This window comes from Cavia porcellus, unplaced genomic scaffold (assembly GCF_034190915.1).
Source record: "Cavia porcellus strain 051 isolate PalLab524CR breed Dunkin Hartley unplaced genomic scaffold, mCavPor4.1 scaffold_30, whole genome shotgun sequence".
Lineage (NCBI taxonomy): Eukaryota > Metazoa > Chordata > Mammalia > Rodentia > Caviidae > Cavia > Cavia porcellus.
The window spans coordinates 40,512,628-40,525,210 of NW_026947513.1; the positions used below are offsets into that span (position 1 = coordinate 40,512,628).

The following is a 12,583-nucleotide window of genomic DNA, read 5'->3' on the forward strand; positions in this document are numbered from 1 at the left end:
TCCACATAAAGTGATTTCAAGAGAACTTTGATATGATCTCAATAATGATATCATACATTACCAGATTTAGTCTGCATGAAAATCTATTTTGAATCTTATTTTAAAAATATACATATATATATATATATATACTCTATTTCATATTAAACAAGGAGAAAATAAAATGTAAATATTTAATATATTTTCAAATGTTAATGAAAACATAAGTGTTTCCAAATCAAATTACAATGGATACTCTTGAAAGGAAGAGTAAACATTTTTTTAAGCATTAGCCCACGGGTCCAATTCAGCTCATCAGGTGTTTTGGTAAATACAGTTTTACCATAATACATTTATATTCACGCTCATTATTTATGAATTCTTTATTTATGCTGCTATGGTACAGTTGAGTAGTTATGATAGAAAAGTTGAAATTTTAAGGTATCAAAGGATTTGACTGTCAATAATGGAGCCCTAATAAGCAGAATGGATACAGTGATATTTATTTTCAATTTGACTCTTTATGATCATGTATTTTAAAGAACATTCCACTGTAGATTTAATGAAAGTCAGATTTTACTTTGTTAAAATACTCTAAGAGCAGGAACACATCTATAAAATATTTGGATAGTTCATAAGATTTTCTTTATTTTTATTTCATTCACGTCTTCAAGAAGTACTGTTATCTTTAAAACGTTAACTTCCATGCTGCTTCTCTCAGACAGAGATAAGCAAATTATGCCTCTGGAGCCCACCCAACTCATCAGTAAGCACCATGCTACTGGACACAGTACCACCTAACTACCTGTGTAGCTTACGGCTCTCAGCATAGAGTTTACGGGTGTTACATACACTCTGGTGTGAAAAGTTAAAACATTTACTATTTGGCCCTTTAAACAAGGTTGTCCTTCTTTCTTAGATGACTGATTTCTTGAGATAAAGATATTATCTTGATGTATGTTTTCATAGTTTGCACATAATGAATGACAGTGTTTCACTATACTGCAGTTTGGCTCAGCACAACTACCTTAATGTACTGATATCTACTAATCCAGGAGGAAATTTGTATGTGTGTACTAACTATGTGCACTGCTCAATGCATAAGAAATAATATTGGTTAACAAGTATATCCAATTGTATTTTAGTGAGAAACAGTAATGACATGTTCTTTTCATAAAGCACAAATATTCCACTGCATGAAAGAATTTAGAGTCTATAAATCCACATAGAACGTTGCTTAGGACAGCATAGCCTGCCCTGGGGTAGGGAATTATGCAATAGGGTACTTCATTATTGGTCAGTGTTCTAATGCTCAAGATTCTAAAACTAATAAGGACACTAATGATTCTAAAACTAATAAGGACTTTATTCAGTTTCTTAAATATGTATATACACATACATGAGCAATGTATCCCAGGTCAGTACATAAATTACACACATCCATGCACTCTCACATATGTAAAATATAAACACACATGCATCACATGCAATTCACTGGCCACACATTTTAGTGCTGAATAATCTAAATCTTCCTACCTATTATTAGAATTTTTTTTTTCCTTTGATACCAGGGATCGAAATCATGATCTCATGCTTGCCAGTCAGCTTGTGCTGCTGAGCTAATTCCCTGGCCCCAAGAATTCTAGGTTATTGTTTGAATAAAACTTAATTAAAAATGTGAGCCTATGTAAAGAAAAAAGTGTACCTTTTCTGTGTGTATGTGTGAATTACTGTTTTAGTTATTGTACTGATATATTCCTAAACTTTTTTTCAATGTGCCTGAATAAATTACCTTGAGTAACTTAGTTAGCATCTCTGTCTCAAAGTTAGTAGATATAACATGGGAATAACAGCAGATCTTTTCTCACAGGTTTTCTAAAAATAGAGAAAAAACACAAACATTTACCTTTGCTCACACTCTAACACATCATATGCTTTTAGACATCAGGAGCTGTTACTGTTGGTAATGTAATCAGTGTGCCACAACAGGTTCTCATTATCTCAGAGGAATTGATTTTTCATGATTCATATAACACTAGTATGATAAATTTTCCCATTTAAAATATAGCAAAGTAACTAATGCCATGCAGATAAATTCATATCATTACAGAATGATTAATGAAGTTTAGAAAATCATTTAACCAAATATACTTCTTAATACACAACTAATGATCAAGACAGCCTGTAAATTAATGTGTTCTTAGGAACACTAACCTGAACTTTCTTCTTTGTGGACTTCTGAGGTGGAATAACAACATCCCAAATAAGTGTTTTAAAATAAACTCTGAGGATGCTTCCACAGTGACAACTTCACATCAGATGATATAGAAAATTATTTTCCATAATCAATAAGTATTCATATAAGCACACATTGAAAGTCAGCCTCCGAGATAATTTAGAAGTGGAAGCCAGAAAGTGCTTGAAATAGCAGTCAGTCTCATTTCTGTGATCTGCAGTTCAGCACAGGTACATAATCTCAGCCTCCAGCTTTTAAAACCCCAGACACTAGTGAAGTACATGTCGCATAACAAAGATCATTATGATCCAAGTTTTAAATATCTCACCCCTTTCAGGACTATTATCAAAAGCTACTGGTCTTTGTTTTAACAAAATACTTTGATCTGTCCTTCAGAAGACTAAAAGCAGATAACAGAAACCTTTAAGACTCCAAAAAGATTCAAATGAAATTACCTTAGCCACGCCTACAGAAAGTTGATCAATATGCCTATGAAGTGCCTCACTGTGAAACAATTTCCCTCCATAGCAGTAAGGTGATTACGCCTCTAGGGAAGAGATACTCCGCTATTCTAGATCAGAGAAGCAAGGTTGCAAGCTGGATAAATGATGATTTTCAATTCTTAAGCAAGCATTCATACAAGTGAATAAGAAAAACAATGTCACTAGGGGTACAAGAGAAACATGAATGATTTCACACACACACAAAAGTAACCTTAGGTTGAAAATGTTTTTATTTTGCTTGATTAAAACTCTGAAAAATTAAAAGTCTGTATCAGTTACTCACTTAAAGTAAAACAGAAATAAATATGCTTCTCATTGGTGGCTGGAGAAATGGAAGCAGGGCCATTTTACACAACAGATGACACTGCAAATTGGTACCAGTCAGCTAGAAAATATTACTGAACCTTCATGACTTTTGGTGGTTTGACTTACAATTTTTCAAAAGAGATACATGTTCAATAAAAACCACATGTTGGAGTTTGATTTTTTCCCAAGGCTCTATGCTCCTGTCTCCCAGTGCTTGGCAGAAGCAGCCAGGTGACCAAGATGGTAAATAACCTGTGCTCTGGAGCTAACAGTTGATAAGTCATGATGCGCTATGGTTAGCTGTGATGAGCACATTTGGACTTGGGTAATGTCAATGGGCTAACTGGGAAATAATCCCATTGAAAGCTGAGAAGCACCTATACTTCAAAACCTACCAAAGGGCAATCAGGGTTCTCTCCGACATCATCCTGTTGCAAAATAATTAACATCATAGAGTTTTCAGTTAAACTAGGCAGAATCCTAGATAGATTCTTTATATATAATATATTGGTGTAAATTAGTTATTGAGGAAAATGAGATAATATTTACCATATACACTGTACAATGCATAACTATATATCACATAAGCTTGCTTTGAAGAATGCAATACTGCACAGAAGCTCTGGGTATTGCCTACCACTTTGAGTTAGCACTTTAAAACATATTATCTACTACAACATGCACTGGGGGGCAAAAATGGGGTACATTTAATACATGTAAGACTGTGCACAGATTTTAAAGGAAGCAAATTATTTTTTCAATAAAATATATTTGTGGAGTTTATGAAGTAATAAAAGAAATATGGATTGATAATAACATTTTAATTAGATCAAATTTGTGGAAAAAAAGTAAAATGATGGCATAAAAATCTGCCAGGACTCTTACAGCTGTTGTTGCTGGAGTGTTACATCAATTATGGCAATATTTTTAAAATTTTCTCTGATTTGAATTATTTTTCGTTATTTTGTTGTATAACTTTAAGAAATTCAAAGAATTTGAACAACTCAAATTATGATTTTTACTGAAATATACTGTTATTCAGACACTTACAAATGATTGCAAAAGAACTGTGGTGTATAAATAGTAGTAGCAATAAAATCAGGGGACATGAGGCACTTGTAACTAACTCTGAAATTGGTAACTATTGTACGTATTTTGTCTCATGATGCAGTAATATAAGGCACTGAATGTCTGTGTCCCTTCACCCCATTTGTAGGCTGCTATCCTAACTCTGAGTGAATGGTATTAGAAGATAGGGCCTTCAGAAGATCATATTATGATGAGAACAAGACCCTTATACATGTGAGTGGAGAGACACAAAGTTCTTCCGCTTTGAGTTTTTAAGGCTGCTGAAGAGCCATATACAATGTGTAAGAGCATTTGTACCAGGGATTAAATTAGTGTCTTGAGTTTGGACTTCCTGGCCTCCAGAACTGTGAGAAATACATTTCTGTTATTTATCAGCCATTCAATCTCTGGCATGTTTTATAAGTGTGAATAAACAACACAAATACTTGATGAATCTTAGCATACATTCAAAAAAGGTCAAATGTCTTTAGTAATCACTAAGAAAAATGTCAAATGATGACACATGTGGGTACAAGCTGAAGTTTTTATTTACAAAGGCATAAAATTATTGTATGTCACAAATATAAATAATGCTACCTAGTCAAAAATTGATTCTTTGCTCTGTCTCTCTCCACTCTTCCATTTCTCCTTCCCCTCTCCTTTCTCTGGTTCTGCTTTTTCTGAGTGAGTCTTTGAATATTTTCAAAAGGAATACTATACTTACAAGGTGTGCAAGATGCATACGTGTAATCCAACCATATCCACTTACATGTGGTAGAATTCACGTGTGCAACACTCCTTAAGCCCTCATTTTAGAATTTGGTGGAATAGTTATATTCAGCATTTCAACCTATCTTTCAGTTCTTCACTTCCTGTTTTCTACACAGTATATTACCCCTTTCCAGACATGATCAGTGGCTCTGTTACCTTGGAGACTTTCTACAGAAACTGGCTGGTGTGAACCCCATCCCTGTGAGATGGAGTCTGACAGATAAGGCTCTGTTCTAAGCCTTGTACTTGTGCATCTTGTTTTTTCCTGATGTTTCAAATTTCAAGCCTGGAATGTCCTATTACATTATTCACCATAAACCTTGGAATTCTGGAACTCAAGGAGAAAGCAGCTTTCTCACCCTGGGACTGATAAGTTGTAGATAAGAATTTGGCAATGATTAAGGTCTGTTCCATGCTTAGCAAGAAATTTTAAAAGACCTGATTATTTTATTTCGTAATGAACTGTACAGAACACAAAAATGCTTTTAAAAGAGTTTAGCAGTGGTCAGCGCTCTCCTTTGCACGGTGGGCCACTCTCATGCTGTAGGGTAACTTCTCTGTTTTTACTGGGCCCAAACTTGCTTTCCAGAACATTTCCTCTCCTATCTTTGATAAACCTAACCTTGTTGCCAAAAACAAAAAGCTTATCATTTAATGTATCAAAATATACCTAGTTTTGTTTTAAGGTACTAAGAGAAGCATATCTTAAAAATAGTCAATGTCCTAAACTACTTTATGAGATTGAAATATATGTTTAAAACAAAGAATACACCAGGTAAACAACTGAAATAAATCATATACTTTCCTGGGATTAAAACAAAACAAAACAAAAAGGGCTGGGGTATAACTCAGAGTGCTTCCCACAGTGTGAGAGACCCTGGGGGGAAGGGGTCAATCTCCAATATAGGAAAACAATTATAAATCTAGGTGTTTCATATTTAGCCACTCCTTTGATTTAAAGTCAAAGTTGCATAAATAAGCAAATAAAAACCATTCCCATTTACACTAGAATTAAAAACTCTTCTTACTACTTGCTCTGAAAACTACTATTGAGGCATAACACTATCAAACTAAATGAAAGCAAAACAAACAAACAAACAATAACAAAATGCTTGAAGTAAGAAATATTTACACTTCCATGGCCTTTTTCCAAACTACACATAATGATGATTCTCTGTATTTACTTCATTTAATCATTCTAAAGGACCACAGATCGTAATAGTATGAAGTTCCTTCATAAATTCTGTAAGATAAAGATCCTATTGCAACTAGCAAATGTTCAAGAATATCCTAAATATGATTTTCTTAATTAAGTATATATTTGAACTCAAGATAAATTTCTGCAAATATTAACTACTTTTCTAAAGGTTTTGCTGAAGTAGTAGGTAATAATATTTGCATTACTAGAAAATACTTCCTGAGAATCCATGTGCTTCCCTTTAAGAACAGAGAAATTATATTCTATCCACACATACTACAGTGTTCCCAAACTTGCCTACAGGTTATAATAAAGAGGAGAGTTTTAAAAAACAGAACAAAATGTTCTGATCTTGTCTTAAAAATTAAACTATGTGTTCTAATATTAAGCTTTGCAAAATTATTCATTTTAAATCTTCTCCAGATTGTGAACCAGATTCAATAGTTACTCTATAAAAACTTGCCCTAATGTAGTAGTGTTGGGAAAATTTACTTAAGGAGTAAAACCTGTGGTAAGACTGATAATTAGCATATTAATGGTCTTCATGTTTATAAAAACCGAAAGTACCTGGGGTGCTTAAAAACAACTTGTTTTCTGGTAATTACTTTACAAAATTCTCTTGTAATTTATTTGCAATATTAATTTACGTTATCTACAAATGAAGACAGGTTTTACTAAGTGAAAGGATTTTGCCCCATTTAGGACACTGTAGCTGGTGAAAACCTGGGAGGGGAACCAGGGGGCTTTATCTTCCCCGCCCCTAGGAATTCACCTGTGGCCAAAATGAATACAATGGGCTACCTGTGCATCCCTAATGCCCCTTAGGCACCACTCCAAACCTAAGTTACATGTATGCCCCCACACCACGTGTCTGCCAGAGAGAAAGCCAGACTTCAGTGGTGGTGTTTTTTTTTTTTTTTTCTCTTTCCGCATTCTCAGAATAAAGGCCTCTTTTATTTCATACTTCTCATCTTTTAGACGGGCCAGAATCTTATCACTAAGTTTTTTCTTATCCTCTAATAATTTAAACATGATTTCCTTTAGTATCTTGCAGGTTTCTGTTCATTGTAATATCATGTGTTTCAAGGCCTTTTTGCATTTTCATATTTAATACTAGCTAGTGGGGTTTTACAGGTATCATAATATCTCACAAAATAGTAAAACTGTTATATTACCTAAATTCAGCCTTCTCAGTTTGCCCTTCCAGTTACTGGGCCACACATTTACACAAAGCTATGTGAAAGTAAAGGTCAGTTTTCTCACAGGCCATCAGGAGACGGCCTTCAATAGGTGGTGACTATTCCAACAGAGAAGACCTTTCACGGCTCAGAAAACCTTACTGAGCTGGAGTAGAGTGAACATCAGTCCACTTGTCTACAAGTTTTCTATAAACCACCACACATAAAGCGTTTATAAAATGAATAAAAGCCAGTTCTATAAAGAAAATTAAACCAAGAAGTGCTTTCTCCATGAATTGTTTAGAAAACTATAAAAGGCCTGGGCATGTTATTTGAGGCTATTCAACAATAGGTTCAATAGAAGTAATTCTATTCACAAGAATATTTAGCACTATCTTTTGAAAAATAAAACCACCGCTACCACTTCCAATATGATCAAAGCAAAAAGGGGCAAATATACTAAGAAAATCTTACATATTATTACCTTGGGCAAGAGTGGTATAGAAAAATATAGCATGAAACCTGACTCATGTAGAGCTCCTTATGCAAATCATTAACTTCATTAGTTCACTGCAGAAGGCCTGCCTTAGTTATTATGCACAGTCTATAATATCTGTCAATATGTCAGAGAAATGACATTTCTGACAACTCACTAACTTATAAAATTGACGGGCACTTGAATATTATCTCCTCTAATATTTGCATAAAAAGTAGAAAGTAGAATGGAGGAAAGGAGAACAAAAGATGTGCTTTTAAAAAATAATTCTAAATGCTTCATCAGTATCTCATAACACGACACAAAATATTGTATGAATTTTTAAAGTCATATTTCCCTATGGAATTGCAATAAAAACAAAGATAGTACGCAGTGTCATGTTCTATAAAAATACAATATTCTCCAAAAAAAAAAAAAAAAAAAATCCACCCCTTGAGTGTATGGATGTCAAAAATAAATGTCCTTCTTTTTACAGAACCAGTTTGCATGTGTGAAAAGTACTGAGTTTGACAGGACAGGAAGGCATGGGAAGCAAAGCTGGCCAGCCTTGAGGACAGGGGGCGGGCGGCTTACCCGGGCAGGCACAGTCCAGGACCCTGCACCTCCAAGCCTTCCACACCACATTCCCTCAGGCCACGCTGCTCAATCTCCTCTTTGTCCTCAAGGTGCATCTAAACATACATTTTCTTTAGCAACTTTTTTACATGCACTCAGGCAGACGTAATCGCATATTGTACTTTCAAAGGGTCAGTTTGTTCTCAGTGGGCTCCATATCCCTACAATCCCTGGTCACCAGCTCAGAAAGCCTCTGAAACAATCAGACCAAATGACCTGGATGCAGCTACTAACCCCAACCTCCCCAGGTTCTGTCTCTGCTTCCTGTTTAGGACCAACCACAAGTTGCTGGAGCACTCAGGGTACCATGCTCCTAGAAGCCTCAGTCCACTTACCCAGGTCAGCTACTTCCAGGCAGGGGCATTTGAAGTCTCCCCCGTTCTGCACTGTAAAGCATTTTCACTGTCTTGCCTGTCTGTGTCTCAGTCAAATGCAGAGGATGCTGGCTGATTCCCTTCTTTAGAAACCTCTGAAAAGACAGCCTGCATGTGTTTTCATTTGGGAGTTTCAATTTATTTCTATGGAAGAGATAATTTTTACCAGATGAATAAAGGAAAATGAATGAATTCATCTTTGCAATCAACCACCATCTTAGTTGTGTTCTGGCCCAATCACAGGTTGATCTACAATATAATTAGCTGGGGTTTTTGTTTGTTTGTTGCTCCCCGCTTCTACCACAGGTTCATGAACAAACAAGAACCTCCACTCCTGGAGTCCCAGAGACACCAAAAACATCTTCCAAACAGTTCACAGTTATATCCAGTCTGTCTCTAACACCTCGAAGAAGAAAGAGGAAACTGCTTGTATTGAGCTCTTTTGGTTTTTAAACTACTTTAAGTGGAGAGGAAAATTAGCGTCGAGTTGTAAAAATGTCACTACTTTCCTAGTTTAAAAACAAGACAAATTGTGTAGGGCTGATAAAAATATTTTAAAAGCTTTCAAATTTTGATGAAAAAATACCAATTAAATAAGGGAATGCCAAAGAAAGGAGAGAGAGACACAGACAGAGACAGAGACAGAATGGAAAAAAAAATTAAATAAAGGAGCCACGATGTAATTTCTATCTTTGGCTTCTTCCACTCTACTTTTCTCTAGATGATTGTGGGCATCAGCATCAACTTTTAAGGTGAAGAAATCAATGGACTCAGTTTCCTATTTAAGTGTTTCAATTCAAGGCAAACAAATAATTCAAATCACTAAAACCTAAAAACTGGGTAAATTTTGTAATGAAAAGAATATGACAATTAAACATAAGAATGATTTGAGAGGAAACTAAATGTTTCATTTTCACATCACTGTATTACATTTGATGTAAGTATATTCTATTTACTACTAGTATCGATTGTCAATATTAAAATCATACACTATCCTAAGGGTTTAACATCACATAGTATGAGTGATAAATGCAAACTGTGTTACTATTATATATACATATACCACATAAGCATGGTTAACGGTGATTATGTTTGCTTTATTCATGCACGAACTAATGATTTTCACCTAAGCACCTACAGCTCTTGAGTTCACCCTAAGGTAAGTTTCTAGGCTCTCACTTTCAGAGCAAGATCCAGTTATTATAGGCTGGGAACTAATGCAGACAGCGGTCTAGACTGCAAGGCTTTGCCAAGATATTAGAAAACACCAAAACACTTTTCTATTTCAACATTTTAGATAAAGATTTAGAAAATACAGACTCAGCAGAATATCCTGGGGGGTAAAGTAGGCAATTGAAGTCATTTCCCTGCAGATGTCAGAGAACAGCACACCTTAGCAAAGGCTTAGATGGTTAACTATAAATTGTGCAGACTCCAGGAAAAGCTGAATTTATCCTGGCCCAACAGTTTCCAAATTACTAGAGAATAAGTGAATCCAAGAGACCACTACATACACATTTGAAACAGTGGCAATAAAATTAAGTCAGAAAAAAAAATCAGATATTGATATGAAAAAAATCACAAAAATCTAATGTATGTTTATATAAGTGGCAAGTGTATAAATGCACATTTTTGGCATACTGTATTTGACTTGCACTTCCAAAATCTGTAAGTAAAAAATGTTTAACATCCTTTACACGAAATATTGAATTCAAATGATTCATTACTGCCTTGTTGAACTATAGATCAACTTTGGTATAATGAGATAACCAGTCCTTTTAAAGTTTTCTGAAGAAGATTGAACCTACGGACTGGCATTTTCAGATAAGTTTATTTGTAACGAATGAGGAAAATGGGAATCATTTTAAAGGTTTAATATGTTACCTCATTAAACAGTGATAACTAGATTAATAGCCTTTAAAACAAAGTTTTGTTACACTGGCATGTCTGATGATCCCCCAAACAATGTGAGTTCTGAGCTTGTGTGCTATCCCTGCAAAGCTAAGGGAAACTAGTTCAGATGTAAGAAAGTACTTGACTTCCTCTAACACTCTTACATGCCTAAAGGTTTTTGTTCAATGCTTCTGTAATTCTCTGCTATGATTCTTATACATTCTTATGAGAAACATTTGTTCACATTTTAAAACCAACTATCCTTTCCTATTAAATGTGAAAACACTAAGCAAACTCTCAATTAAAATATCAAGCACTGAAATCTAAGTGACTTCAACTGAAATTCAACATGAATCACAAATTTGTTTTGCTTTATTTTATTTTAATGCCCATAAGGCCCATATATCATCTCCAGATAGACGTAGTTTTAAACAAAGGGTACTGAAAAATCAAATTAAGCATGCAGAGCAGTGCCAGAGTAGCACTAGGGTTCCCCAACATCAGTAGCACGAAGATCAGTCAGAGACAGAAAGAGAAGTGCGTGAGGTACATGGGAATAAATGAAACTTCTGGAATGGCCACTATATTCATCTGCTTGAACAATAGCCGGCACCTACAAGGTAAGGAGCAGATGGTCATTTGGCTCACACACCTGGGGTTCAACCCACTGCGGACAGGCTCCAAGGCAGGAAGGTCATGCAGAGCAGCAGGTCACAAAAGCATGGCAGAAGAGCCCTGGCTCTGGCCTGGAGGGCAGTGCAGGGGATAGTGAGAGAGAGCGGGAACAGGGCAAAGATAAAGACCCATTCAAATTACCCCCAAGTGTGCGCCTCCAGTCCTCAGAGAGGATCCCAAAGCCAATAAAGTTAAGATTCCACTGTAACCCTCCCACAGTCTGGGGAGGGAGGGTTATATACTCCTCTACACCGTAGAGGAATAGTAAAATTGTGTGCAAACAGCCTAAGAAAACCCATCCCAGCCTCATGGTATTCCGCCTCCCAGGATGAAACAGGGTACAGGAAAAAGATAAAGCAAACAAAAACAAAACACTTCCACAATCTTCCAACTATATTTCTGGCTTTTCGATTTACCCTGCTTAAGAGAACTACATTGCTTTTATTTCTACTTTCTATGAATTATACTTTCAAAGTTTGAAAAAAATTTAAAAAACTATTTTCAAAGTGTGAGAAACTTTTCTGGCTGGAAGAGACTGGCCCTCTGTGCTAACCAACTTTTTGAGGTAACAAAGGCTTAGCCTGTGGCTTGCCCTTTATATAAGTTTGCCCATCTTTCGCCCTGCTTTCCGTATCCGGGCTGTTAGCTTCAGGAGCTACTATTCTTTTCCCTTAATCATCTCAGACCTAGGGTATAGGCATCTAGAGGTATCTCCTATAAGCCAGAAGTCTGCAGGAATGAAAACACACTAAAATCCCAACTAGAATCCTACCGTGTGCATCTTGCTTGGCTTTGCTCCTAGGACTTGAACACTAATGGACTTAGCTTTCCTGATATTCATCTGTATTTCTTCTTCTGATCTCATCTGACTGAACTTTATGTAAAAAAAATACAATAAAATAAAGAACAAGAACTCCACAGTGACTAGTGTGGATCTGTTGAGCTTAATATTAAACATTATAAATTGGAAGAAAAGCTAATTGGGCATTAACACAAAACATCAGTGAAGGGGAATAAAAATCCAAACATGTTAACTGAAATGAAGTGGCGTTGTTTTCTGTACTACTGGTGGGTATAAAAGAGTAGAGCACTGCGGGTAGAGCGTGGAGATCTGATGCACAGCACAGGACATTTTTCTGTAAGTTTAAAATGGTATTAGAGGGCAGCACAAAGTGAGAGGCAGCGAAGTGACTTGGTAAACATGGACTACAACACACTTTGTGGCATGAACTTTATCACAGCCATTGGTTCGCCCACTTAGAACAATAAAGAAGTTGGCTTTCTGAATGTT

At 35.7% G+C, this 12,583-nt stretch overlaps 1 protein-coding gene across 15 annotated transcripts in view; it reads right to left on the bottom strand.

Moving 5' to 3' along the window:
* Window positions 1-12,583, bottom strand: part of Epha5 (EPH receptor A5) — a 337,092-nt gene that overhangs the window by 51,727 nt on the left and 272,782 nt on the right. The window lies entirely within an intron of this gene.